The sequence below is a fragment of the Pseudonaja textilis genome, chromosome 1, assembly GCF_049901715.1.
Source record: "Pseudonaja textilis isolate UNSWEBS1 chromosome 1, rPseTex1.2, whole genome shotgun sequence".
NCBI classification, from domain to species: domain Eukaryota; kingdom Metazoa; phylum Chordata; class Lepidosauria; order Squamata; family Elapidae; genus Pseudonaja; species Pseudonaja textilis.
This window is the reverse complement of record NC_141990.1, coordinates 199,587,530-199,599,328: the sequence shown is the minus strand read 5'-3', so window position 1 is coordinate 199,599,328 and position 11,799 is coordinate 199,587,530. Positions and strand designations below refer to the sequence as shown.

Sequence of the window (11,799 nt, the reverse complement as noted above, 5' to 3'; positions counted from 1 at the left end):
AACCCTATAAAAAAAACCCACCTGCTAATTACCTGAATATACTGAAGAAGCTTCTTGGATGACAAGCAAAATGTTTTCAAGAAAAAAAAAAATAAGGAACTCCTGTTGCCTTTTGGACAAGCAGCTTTGGGACAGCCATGACCTGGATGACTTAGAAACTCCACAGACATACATGGTAATTATTTTTTTTCTAAATAATCTGAAATATGCAGGAAAAGTCCTGTCCTTACCCTTGGAGTAAACCTGGAGACAAGCCGAACATTTTCACACAACCATCAAACCACTGATAATAAAAATCTGTGTCCTAGTGCTCTTTGATGCGACTTGCTAGCCAGGGTCTAGTGGTGGATTTAGCAGATGGATGTGGAGGATGTGAACGGATACCCTTCTCAGCCCAACCTCTGCCCCAATGTTTTATAAAAGAAAACAGGAGGAAGAAGCACTAGGTATGATGCTTTGAGCTCCTGAATGAAAAAGTGGAATATAATTATAATAAATAATTAAATCTTCCACTTGTCTTGAAAATCCATGGTTAGCAAAAAGAAGGAAGTAAATCTTTGCCATGCCGGTGACATCCTGCATCCCCCTCCCAGCTTCCTAGTGCTGTTTATACAGTATATTCACACAGAAAACCAAACAAATGCTCTAGTCTTTTGCTAATAAGGAGAAGCTGGAGGGAAATATTATTAACAGGGTAAAAAAGCTTCACTTCAGCCTGCCTATCTGTCACTAGCACGGCCATGGAGAAGTGACGGCATTCTGATGCAGAAATGTTTTACTTTAAGACAGAATTGCTTTACGCCTAATGGGACCTAATAAATGTTCTAACAAGATGAAGCCTTTATAGTTAAAAGTATTTCATCTGTTGTGTACTTTAGAAAGTGCTTTGAGAAGAAATATACTTTAAAACGGCACCATGTGGGAAATACTCTGAAAAGTAATCAACTTGTGAGTGAAATATGATTTACAGCACAGCTAATTCATCATTTCAGTTTCATGGAAATTAAAGCTCAAAATTATTTTACAGAAACCGAAAAATTACTCTTGGATAGCTGGTGTTTAGTGGGAGTGTGAAAATCAAATGCTTTCAATTATAAAGGGTTCAAATGAGGGTCGCACTCTCTCAAGTTTTCTTTCCTTCTTCCTTTACTGCGGGAGCTTCATCACTGGAGGCTTTCAAGAAGAGACTGGACTGCCATTTTTCAGAAATGGTGTAGGGCCTCCTGCTTGGGCAGGGGGGGTTGGACTAGATGGCCTACAAGGTCCCTTCCAACTCTGTTAATCTATTATACTTGAGAAATTATTTCAAATTTCTTTTGGTAATATTTTTGAGCTTTATTTTCTGCTAAATTCCATGATGGTTGGTACTGCGAGTGATGTTTTGTTATACATTCTTTTGTCACCGAGGCTTCCTTAGTTGCCCACTCTTTCCAACTTGGAAGAGTACAAGAGGGAGAAGCTTTATCGCATGGGTGTCAAACTCGCCGCGTCGCGTTGCCGTCACGTGGTGTTTTGCGACGTTTTTCCCATTCGTGGAGCTGGGGTGGGCGTGGCCCGTGTGTGATGCATCTGGCCCACGGGCCGCCAGTTCGACACCCCTGCATCGTGTTATCTTTCCTTGAGATACAAAGCACAAGAAGTCATGGAATCTATAGAACCCTGGAAAGATGAAGGTACCACGAAGACAAGACATTCATACGCTTGGCCATCTTGTGTTGGAGTTCAACTTTGCATGACCCAACTTTTGGCTCTCACGAACTTATTGACAATTGTAGGCAATAGATGTAGGGACAGGAACAGAGGATGGTTCTGAACTTTTATCTCCATCTTGTCTAAAAGCAATATTGCTGGCTCTTGGTGGTTAGACTGACACTCTTAAGCTTTTCATTCCTGACTTCTTTCCTCTCTCAGCTCCATTCTCTTTCTAAACTCTGCAGTTTGGATTCTCCCTGACTCACTTTCTCTCCATAATGGAAGAAAGTGCACCATGGAGTCTCAGTTGTAGATAGATGTAGGTTATACCCTACATCTGGTAAGAGACTTACTCTTAAATGATAAGAGACTTACCATTTAAGCTGCATTTTATTATCGGTGGACTTTTCTAAATATTTTAATTATACACTTCCCGAGGTTTGTTTTTGTTTTTATTTAGAAGCTTGCCATATAAAATGCCTACATAAATAAATAAATAGTTCCTGTCTTGTGCTGACTTGACTTTAAGTCAGCTTAAGAATATCCTATCTGGGCTAACACGCTATGGCAGCGAGGCACTATTTCATTATTTTCCAATTTATTTATTCATTAAATCTATATGCCTCCTATCTCACTCAGAAAAGCGACTCTAAAATTATCTTTGTTTTTAGCTCTCCTGCAGAACTGAGAGTGAAATCATTCTACCTCAAGTGTTTGGAAAAAGCATGAAACAATGCATCCCTTTTTATTTATTGAAAGTAAAATAGCCAGCCAGGAACAAGTAGTACGCTCAGGGGTTGGAGAAGTGATTAAAGAACATTTCTATTCTGAACCAACAATTGTCTATACAAGCCAATTGTTGTAACCATTATACTACTGCAAGTCATGATCAAGTGGTAGTTTTATCGACTCTGTTGAAGGGGCATTGTAAAGAGCCCATTGGGGGGAGGGGGGGGATAAACTTGCAACAAAATGAAACTTGCTGTCCAAAATGGTTATGTGCACTCAAGGTGACATAACGTGGAAAAGTGTTCTTTGGAAGTAGAGCAGAAAAAAACAACTGTCCTGAGGTAATTTTATTGGTATGTGTGTGTGTGTGTGTGTGTGTGTGTGTGTGTGTGTGTGTGTGTATTAAGAGAGAATGAACAGTGAAAGCCAAGTTGGGTAATGCAGATACAGCAAGTCCTTAAATTACTCAGGCTTACTATCATTGTTTATTTCCAAAACAAAGTTATGTTTGTTTGCTTTCATGCAAGCATCTGCCTCAAGAACCCTTTCTTTAAAAATTTATACTCCTACCTTAAGTTTCTCTCTCTCAGCAAATTCTTTCTTCTATGTAAAATTCTCTTCTTCCCAATACCTCATAACCAAATTGGTGCAAGATTGCCACACTCTGCTTATTAGAATTTCACTGACCTTCTTCCCTTTGGATTGAACATTTAAAAGCAAATTTTTCTTTTATCATCTTGAATGAGAAATAAAGGGGTGGGGGGGAACTGCAGAATTTTCTGCATCACAGCAACACACACATACACAACAGCACACAGTGCTATATGAATTGTGACCAGTCAGACAAATTGCTTTCTTGGGCATTTTGCAAAAGTGAATATTTATCAAGAATAAAGCAGTAAGGGGGAAGATAAATATCAAATTAAGTAGACAAAAGTAAGAAATAAGGATAATAATGAGCGCTGGACAAGTTGATAGTATTCTACGTTAAATCGTGTAAGGATTTCTATTTAGGGATTTCAGCTGAAGTTGCTGCATTTCCATAAAATACAAAAAAGAAACAAACTTGAGGGAGGGGCAGTCTCAGTCCTTGCTTTCTTTATGTTGTCACTACAAAGGCATATTTCTTTACCAGCTGCTGCCCTGAATTGATTTAAACTATTTTTGTTTAACCACAGCTGTCTCGGGGTTTGACAAAAAGCATTTCATGCAAATCTGAAAAGGAAAAAAAAAAAAATGAGCAGGATTTCAGTTCTTAGCCAGTAAGAGAGAAAGAAAAAAAAAGTCAGTGCGAGCAACATTGGTGTCAGGGCCCAGTGTGGTAAGAAATTAACACAAGTCCTTACTTGCAATGTGAACGTTTTGAAATGCTGGGTGTTTTGAGCGAAGTCCAAATTGCTAGCATGGACTACGAGAGAAGTTAAAATGGGCCACTAAGACGATACACGCAGCTCTCGACTTATGGCTGTAATTGAGCACCGCATTTATGTGGGTAAGCAAGACAGCTGTTAAGTGAATTCTGTCCCACTGTATGACCTTTCTTGCCACACTTGTTAAGCAAATTGCCGCGGTTGTTAAAGTTAGAAACATGGATGTTGTGTGAACCTGGATTCCTCACTGACTTTGCTTATTGGAAAATCACAAAAGACGATCCCAGGACACTGTAACCGTTATAAATATGAATCACTTGCCAAGCATTTAAATTTTGATCATGTGACCATGAGGATGCTGCAGCGGTCCTAAGTGCAAAGAACGGTCATAGTCACTTTTTTTCCGGCAATGTTTTAACTTTGAATGGTCACTAAATGAACTGTTGTAAATCGAGGACTGCCTGTAATGCCCACTGAAGCCCAAGGGCCGTACAGGATCTCTAACTGCTCTGGATCAGCCTCTGGGGAAGCCTAAAGAGGCCACTGACATGTAGCTTTCGATATGAGGAGTCATCATAAGGAGTATACATTGCTAAGCTTGATTTGGTAGTGTTAAATCTGATTTTCTTATTAGGATGAGGCACCATCATTCCATTCTGAGGCCAATGGATGCTTCCAGCTTGAATGAAATTGCATACCTCTGTGGAAAGAGAAATATTAAACTTGATGGGAACAGTAATTGCTGTTATAATGAAGCCTCTGAGATGCAAGTGTATGTTTGCTTGTGCAATGAAGCTTTTCTTCCTTAGTTCCACTCTGTGTGTGTGTGTGTGTGTGAGAGAGAGAGAGAGGGGGGGGGGAGAAAGAAAGAGAGGGGGGAAAGGAAGATGAAGAGAAAGACAGAGAGAAACAGAAAGAGAGAGAGAAGAGGGAAGGAGAGAGAGAGAGAGAGAGAGACAGACAGAAGGACCGGGAGAGAAACAGGAAGCTTGAAGCGTGACTGTGAGAACTATCTTGAGAAAACATTTGCTCAACATTCATAAGTCTGAAATATTTCTGTTTCTCCAGTCTGAAATAGTGTAGCTATAGAATGGCACAAATCTCCACACGTAGTAAAGAAGACTCAGAGGTACAAATCCTAAATAATAGATTTTACACTTGGATGGTAGCAGCTAAAGGGAGAAAACACCACTTTAATCCCTTTACAGCTAAGGAGGACTTAAGTCTGTCTCACTCATGGGATGGAGACACAGCGAAGGAACATATAATGGCAATATAGCAGAAAATAAGATGTTACCAATGGTATTTATGCCACTGTTGGGTGAATGTAGGGATATGGCCTTAAGCCTAAAACAAAATAGTACGTTTTCCCCCAGACAAAATGCAGCACATTATTGGGCCGTTTTTCAATTATTTGCTGATCCGAGAGTCTCTAAATATTAATTTAGAAGCAGAGAATAGTTCACTTTTGTTTTAACGACTGAAATGAAGCCCAAGACAAGTTGAATCCAAATGCTCACTCTTTGAAGATGATAAAAAAATATTATGCTAAGCCATCCCAGTTGAATGCTGGTTAATGCGACACGAAGATTTGCTTTAAGCGGGTTAATTTAACCAGCTCTACAGGCACAGCGTTGCAATACACATTTGCATCAGAGAGTCACAGGTTTGATGCTTGGCATCCTCAGGGGTGTGTGGATGTACCTTTGAGTTTACTGGTGGCAACTCCCTGGATAAAGTTCCTGCAGGTTTTTTGGCGAGATCTTGGACGTGAATTGCCCTTGATCTTTCCTAGGGCCGGGAGAAAATGGTCACCAAGCTTCCTTTGTGTCAATGAAGGATTAGAACTCACAACCTCCTGGTTTCTCCATGTGTGGCTAGGAACGTTATTTAGCTGTAGATCCATCTCCCCAATGCAACTGTGATCAACTAACAGGAATTAAAATACATTAAAGGTACACAACACACACACACATTTAAAAAAACACCCACACTATTCCAACCAGATAACACACAGTGGCTCCTAACAACACCATTTTTCAGTAGCACGGGCTTGGTTGTTCTCCTGGCCTCCCATGTCTCATCTGACATCCTCATGTCTGGGTTGGATGAAAAAGTGGTTGGATTTGTTAGACCGCAGCTTCCTAGAATTCTAGTAGATGTGGTAGCCATGAAAGCCAAAGCTACCAGTAGTCCTGTGAGTGCTAGGGTTAAAGGGATGTGTCAAGGTTATCATGAAAGGGGGGGGAATAATAAAACCAGTCTCCTCATGTTCCAGCAAAAACCAGATCTTGATCCTGCCCTTGTTAATAAAGAAACGATGTCCCGCAAGAGGCAAGACGTGTCTAAACAGCCAATTTAATACATCAGAAGGTGGTGGACCAGGCTGCCTTTGACAGATGGGATTTAGTTAGTGCTTGGAGAAGATATCACCAAGAAATCTCAGAGTTCTAAGACAGACTGGAATGCTGGAACCACAGCCTGACATAAATCAATAGTAAACCATGTCTGTAATGGATTCAAATGACACTTTATTATTTATTTAATAGAGTTATACAGCCACCCATCTCAAACCATATGATTCTGGGTTCCCCCTACACATCCAGGACCCCAGGGTCTAGCACACATCCCAGTCTTTTGGCCCTTGTGAAAAACCAGCCAGGACATCTGACCTGTGGTGGGTTGTTATTCCAGAGAGACGGGGCTGCCGCTACAGGAAAGATTATCTTAACTGTTGGACAGACTTGGAACATGCATGCCTCTTCTGCCTGACCAGATAAGGCAGATAGAAACCACAGGACAGAGATGGTCCTGTAAGCAACCAGACTATAAACCATGGATACTTAAGCTGGGCAAAGGGACAAGTGTCCCCTTTCGAAGCAGGAAGTTCCATTTTCTTGATGGCCCAGCCCTCCTCCTTTGCGCCCCCTTCTCTACAAATTCAGGCCTGACATGCATAGATGCAAAGTTCATAGAATAAAAGTGGATTGTCCGTTGTATATGTTTCCCCACTTTTTTGAATCCCTCCTCTCTGCACTATGTATTTCTAGAATAAAAAAGAGGTACAGAACAGAGCAGGAAGGTCCTTTCTACCCTAATCCTGCCACTTGGTAGATGACCGATGGAAGCAGAAAGCAAAACAAACTCCTTGCCAGCAACCGTGGCAAGAAGAGGCAGCTGACCACCAACCACGCAGCACCACCAGCTGCAAGCAGCCTGTCCAGTAGGGAGATGGCTATTGGGGACAGCCATCAGCTGCTCTGTTTGCTCACCTGCTTGTTATTCCAGAAGGCAGGAGCCCTTTTACCAATGATGGCCGCTTGCTGGTTTTCAAGCAGTGAGTAGGGTCACTACAACAGGACTTTGCCCCAAGGCAGATGCTTGCAGATTTGCTAAGCGCAGTTTAAACAACTGCAGCCTTCCTTCCTATATACTAGTGTCCTTCAGGGCTTAGCACACCAACATCTATTTATTCCTTTTTGGGGGGTAGTGACACGATGCAAAGAGGAGTAAGAAACGATGCGCCACAGGATCGTGCCACAGCAAATAGAGCTAACTTTAGGTGGCTCTTCATATTTTTTTTGCCAGAGCTCTTCGACATCAGCTCCCTATATATTTGTCTTGCGCATATTTTTGTCTTCCAAGCCTGATGGATTGGGGGGGTGAGGGCCACGCAAGACTCCCTGAAGCTCCATCTCGTCGCCGAGAGGCCGTTTGGGTCGTGTAGTCTCGGACAAGCCTCCACACCCCAGCCCACCTTGCGCGGGAGGTTGGTCTGGATTCAGATACTAAAAAAACATGGGTGGTAGTAACGGCGGCGGAGATTCGCACTCTATAGGCTGGGCATCAGATGCCAAGGTCTGAATTAGACCCCCGGCTTTCCCCCCCGTATAGATGACCATTCGAGAGATTCGGAGCTGCGGCACCAAGCGTCGGAGTGGGTTATGCTACCCCCACCCCTGGCGGCTTCGACTATCCGGCTCCGAGCTGACCAACAAACACTCACCGCCCGGCAGAGCCAAACCTCCGACCTCCCCTCCTCACTCCTCACACCTCACTCCTCAACTCGAGGAGCGTCGAGCCCCGCCGCGGCTCCTCTCAGCGCCTCCGCCGAGGCTCGCTTAATTGGCCGGCCAATGGCAAAGCAGCCCAAGAATTTAGCGTGGAGTCGGGCCTTCCTGATTGGCTGGCTGGGAAGTGTCTGGAAGGCTGAGCGTTCCCGGGCAGGACTGCAGTGCACGCCGCCAGCCTCGCTGCATTGTACGCTCGTGGGAAAGGGGGACAAGCGGGCAGGCAGGCAGCCGGGCGGGCGGGCGGGCGGGCTGGCCGGCCGGCCGGAGGCGAAGGGGTCTGGGCGTTGAGCCGGTGAGTAAAGGGCTGCTGTTTTTTCTTGTCGCGTGGCTCCCTTCCCCTTATTTGAACCAGCCTTGGGAGAAGAGGAGGGTGAAGGATGTGGGGGCGCTCGGCGTTGAACCCCGGACTAGGCTTATTGTTGAGCGCTGCATTCTCAGCGCGGTCTGCAGCAACAGATGATGATTTTTTAAAAAATAAAATAAAATATTTTTTTGCCTTCGGGGGGCATAGTTGCCACGTCCAAGGCTCTGCTCAAGAGCGGGGCGCTCCCCTCCTCTTCTGCTGGGCAATTGGCTTCCTGCTTGTAATAGTGTCACTGGCAAGGGATGGTGGCCCAAGGGCTCTGCCCCCTCCCCGGGCGAGGTTTAAAGGCTCGGGAAAGAGAAAGGCTCGCTTTCTCGGGCGAAGTTGGACGCTGTCGAGCACCGCAGCAAGACGCATTTACCCGAGGAATTCTCTCTCTCCTCTTTCCCCCCCCCCCCTTTTTTTTTACGGATCAGCGTTTTAAAAGTTAAAAAAAATGGGGGGTAAAACTTTTCTTTTCTCCGTGACTGCAGAACATAGTTCAAAGCCTGGACCAGGAATTAGCGCGGGTCTGAAAACTTAAAAAAAAAAAAAAAGACTCCGAGGTTTAAAGTTTAAAAGGGTGGGTCCTTAACACGCGGTTGTATTCCTGTATGTGGCCAGCCTTTATTGTTAATCCGTTGGAAATCGCTAGAGACGAACGATCGGGTTTACTGTTCGTGTGTACGAGAGCACAGATGAAGTACTTGGGTTTAAGCCAGTTTTGGGTCAAACGTTGCAAGATTTGCACTACGTTAAGGCTGCAGAACCTTGTTAAACTTATTTTTACTCGGCAGCTCATCTGTCGGCTGAATAGAAGTGTATATCCCATATTTAATTTGCTTTGCTTCAAACATTTGAATGGGTGTTAATTCCCCCCACTCCCAGTAATGCCACCCCTTCTTTCTAGAGTTTAATGGAAGTGGATTTAATCTTTGAAAGCTAGCATATGTTTGTACTCGGTGAGAAACAAATGCATTCGAAATGTTTTAGCATAAGCAGCGTTTCATGCAGTAAAGATCATTTCAGGTACCAGTTTCCAGTTTTTATGTAGAGCACACCACCAACAGACCCCTTTGAGATCCAGTATCAGGTAGGAGCTGGAAGTGCAAATAACCACCCACTCCGGAGAGGATACCTTAAAAAAAATCTCAATTTTAAAAACGTTTATTAAAAAGTTTAATACCCTAATTTTCAAGAGATTTTTGTGTTTCTGCTTGTGAAGTGTTTGTGCAACCTTGGGTGCAGATATGGAAATCCTGTGTGGTGTGGAAGGAGGATGCCCAAATCTTGCAATTTATTTATTTATTATATTGAACATTGTCATTAGAAACCTCCTGCTTTATAAATGTGGACTATTAACAGCTCTTGGACCACAAGTTGAGAACAGTGATATAAGGAAAAAATCAAAACACAACATTTAGAGCAGAATCATATATTGTACAGGTAGATTTTTTGCACATTTATGTGGGAGTAAGCACCTTTGACACTATGAATACACCTGCATGAACCTGAACTACTAGACTTCATTTACATGTGCATTTGTTCATAAAGGCCTATCTTAACAATTTAATCAGATGCTAATTGCCATAAAAATTACACATGTAATTAAGGTAGGTAAAGCTGCATATTCTAGTGTGAATTCCATTTTGCCATTTTTAAATATTTATCAGCATTGGATGTGAAGTTTTATCAAACATCAAAGGTGTATGTTTTCAGTAAATGAACAATTCCTTATGTAGGATTATCCAAGGATAATGTGAGACTTCATATCAGCCTGGGGAAAGCAATTCCTCTTGGCATCTGACAGTATATCCCCCCCCCAAAGAATGAATCATAGTAGGATGAACCTTTGTTTTTAAAGATTAATTCTTGAAAATACAAGAATTGATGCTTATTCACAATCACAGCTTAGCATCTGATGGAATGTGCACCTGCAGTAGCAGAGGGGGATTTGGTCAACTCAAAGCTTTCCTAGGTTTGGGTTAGCCCCACCCTAGAAACTCTCAGGATGTATCCAGTAGGTTAGAGTTTTAGTATTTGAAAGATTCTGTCCAGTAGGTATAAGCAAATAAAGGATTGGACTTGATTGGTTCTCACTGTCTCATCACCAGGCTTGAGCCTGGCAGTATCTTTTGGATTGCCTTAGGTAATGCTTGTTTATTCATTTATCTAGCTTTACAATTTTATCTCTTGTGTTTTCTTACGTTCGAAGCCTGTTTACAGAAACCAGAATTTCAACTTGCCGTAGTCCAAATAACCTGCAAATGATAGTATCGGTGAATTAGTTTCACAGGAATAATCCATCTGCATGTTAGTCTTCCAGAAAGGTTAAACAAAAAGGTCAATTTGGACTAACAATTTGAAGCCGGATTCACATGATTGTGAGATGGGTGGCATATAAATTAATTAAATAAAAAAAAAGTCTTTCTCGCAGCTAAATGGCCCTGGAGACTCAACGCTCAGTGACTGTACAGGGGGGGAATAGTCCCATAGAGGTTCCGCCAGGCCAAATGGAACCAAGGTAGTCCACAATCTTGACCACGTAACCTCAAGGTTCCTTCTCCATCTCCTTTACATGAGGGGAAAAAAATATCCCTTCATTCCAGAACACGTGAAGCTGACTTCAGCTGCCGCAGTGATGAAATGAAAGCAATGGGATACCATATATTTTTTGAGCAGCTAACACAACCTCTTTGTGACACGGGAGCTGAGGATGAGCTATTAAAATAAAACATTTTGAGCCTATATTTTCAAGCCCTATTTCTCAAAAACTCTTTCGGCTCTACCATTTCTCACATGACAGATGTAAGGGAGCTATTACAAAACTGGCATCGTACCACCTGTTTGATACCATCTGACAGCATATTTTTGAAAAAGGCTCTGTTCAGTGAAGGTGATTCATATTTGGAAGTCAAATGAAATAATTCATATGCTTGCAGTCGTTACATCCACTTGATTAGCTTGGAAGGTTTGTGGGTAGCCTAATGGTTAAGAGCAATGCGTGCTATGTCAGATTTGGGCAACTTTTAGTTTGCAAGATCTGTTTCAGTCTTGTAAACAGTCAACAATTGGCGGGAGAGCTCTGGCTAAGGGGGGGTGAACTCATTGATTGCATTCCATTTAATATACACTGTGCCAAGTTACGTACGAGTTACCGCAGATCAAGGATATTAACAATTACTGCCGATCGGAGGAGGGGGTAGAGAACTGAGAGACTTTTGATGATTAGCATTTGAGCATAAGAAACCCTGCCAATATGTTACAAAACATCCAGTGATCCATTTCTAATTCATTTTTTAGAACAGCTTTGGAATTGATTATCATGCTGGTGGAACACCATTAATTGGATTCATCAAGAGCTTGGAAACTGAATTTATGTTTGCAGAATCATGTCTGAGGATGTGCTTCTGTGATTTGCAGTCTTGCTAGAAATGTCCGATGTTATTGAATGTTGTACAAGAATATAATGTTTTCGATAAAACAAGTCTATAAAAATATAGAGTGGTGACTGCAAGCACCATAGCTTTGCAGAGTTTATGGTGCCGTTCTTGATATAATGTCTCATTTATCAAATAGATTAGAACTTTTT

General features: G+C 42.4%; 1 protein-coding gene across 1 annotated transcript in view; it reads left to right on the top strand.

Annotated features, from left to right (window-relative positions):
• The first annotated feature begins 8,016 nt into the window (after positions 1 to 8,016).
• The window catches only part of LYPD6 (LY6/PLAUR domain containing 6), a 65,940-nt gene continuing 62,157 nt past the window's right edge, over positions 8,017 to 11,799 (top strand). Inside the window, exon 1 of the mRNA XM_087920271.1 lies at positions 8,017 to 8,156. The gene's annotated coding sequence lies outside the window, so the exon portion shown is untranslated. The remainder of the gene's footprint in view (positions 8,157 to 11,799) is intronic.